The sequence below is a fragment of the Rattus norvegicus genome, chromosome 3, assembly GCF_021556685.1.
Source record: "Rattus norvegicus strain SHRSP/BbbUtx chromosome 3, alternate assembly SHRSP_T2T, whole genome shotgun sequence".
In the NCBI taxonomy this organism is placed as follows: domain Eukaryota; kingdom Metazoa; phylum Chordata; class Mammalia; order Rodentia; family Muridae; genus Rattus; species Rattus norvegicus.
In genome coordinates, this window is record NC_141536.1 from 154782608 (window position 1) to 154784666 (window position 2059).

Sequence of the window (2059 nt, forward strand, 5' to 3'; positions counted from 1 at the left end):
CAAGAGTCAGCCTTTTCCTGGGAATAAAAACATATAGGTGGTCTGTGTACTCAGTATTCTCTGGTGCTTTTATGATGTGCTCTGGCATTTGCTCTGGAAGGCATCCATTTGTGGGCCGTGTCACTAGAAAACACCATAACCATCACCACCATCATTACCATCATCACCATCATCACCATTATCATCATCACCACCACCACCATCATCATCATGTACCTCTTTAGCATAGGAAGGATTCGGACAAAGATTTGCTTGGTGTACATGAACCAGGAACAAAAAGAGAGAGCCCCAGTCAGCTTTGCATCCATCATGGTGACAGAATACAGTAATGCATTCAAGATAATCAACTACAAAAGAGGAAAACCTTAGTTTGGCTCTCAGTTCTGGAGGTTTCTGTGGGTAACTGGCTTATTGCTTTGGGGCCTGTGGCAAGGAAGCCGTCATGGTAGGAGCACAAGGAGGAGGAAGCTGTTTACCTCCTGATGTCCAGGATGAAAGAGAAAAGGAAGAGGCTGGAGGTATCCTTCCCAAGAGCATGCCTCCCCATCACCAGAGGGCTTCCAACTGGGCTACACCCTACTAAAGGCCTGGCCTCCCATCATCACTATGGGTGGAGACCAAGCCTTTAACATAGGTTTGCACAGACCAGAGCGAATAGAAATTGCTCACTTCTGTGGGTCTCCCACAGAGGATCTAATACAGACATCGACACAGACACACACACAGACACAGACAGACACACACACAGACACACAGACACACAGAGACATAGGCACAGACAGACAGACACACACACACACACACACACGCATATGGACACGGACACGGACACAGGCAGACACACACACACAGACACACACACAGAGACATAGACACAGACAGACAGACACACACACATACACATGCACATGGACACGGACATGGACAGAGGCACACACACACACACACACACACACACACACACGTGGACGCGGACTCGGACATGGAGATACAGACATAGACACAGACACAGACAGATGCAGACACAGACATAGACACAGACACAGATGCAGACACAGACAAACACACACACACAGACAAACACAGACACAGACACACACACACACAGACATAGATATATATTAGATAAAAAAGACTCTTGTTGGGAGGTGTGGTGATGTTGTACGCCTATAATTCCAGCCCTTGGGAGGTTTCACTTCTGAGGATGAAGAGATGGAGTCTTTCTTAGCTATATCCTAAGTTCAAGGCTAGACTGAGCTATGTAAGATCTTTTCTTTAGAAAACCAAACCAACAAACCAACCAACCAACCAACAAACCAAACAAAAAACAAAATAGCAAAACAACCCACTACCACCACCAAAAAAATCAACTAAAAACGATCCTTGTGAAAGAGTGGAGAATTGGGACGACTTAGTGTCACCATGTTTGAGCTCCAGAGGCTGGAGAAATGGCTCTGCAGTTAAGAGCGCTGACTGCCTTTGTAGAGGACCCAGGTTTGGTTCTAGTATCCACATCAGGTAACTCACAACTGTCAGCAACTCCAAATTCAGGGGATCTGACCTACTCTGGCCTCTGAAGGCGTCTGCATATACATGGTGCACAAACACTCATGCAGGCACACACACACACACACACACACGCACACACACACACACACACACACACACACAAAGCGATCTTGTAAAAATGAGCCAAGAATTTACTGGATGACTCTTTAGGACAGAGACGGAAGGCACTTCAACTCTAAAACTGCAGGTGTTGGTGATCATCACTTCTGCCTGGTGCTTGAGAAGGGGACAGGAGTGTCCCCTCTTGGGACACACTCTCCACCTAGAGGCTCTGAAGAGGCCTTGTGTTCCCTCATCCTCTTGGGTGAGAGAGAAGTAGAGCTCCTGACATGACCCGGAACACAGTGCCTTGTACTGAGCTACAACACAGGAGGAGGATGGGGAGAAGAGGAGCAGGAGGAGGAGGAGGAGGAAGAGGAAGAGAAGAAGGAGGAGGAAGGGGAGGAGGGGGAGGAGGGTAATGAGGGGGAGGAGGAAGAAGAGGAGGAGG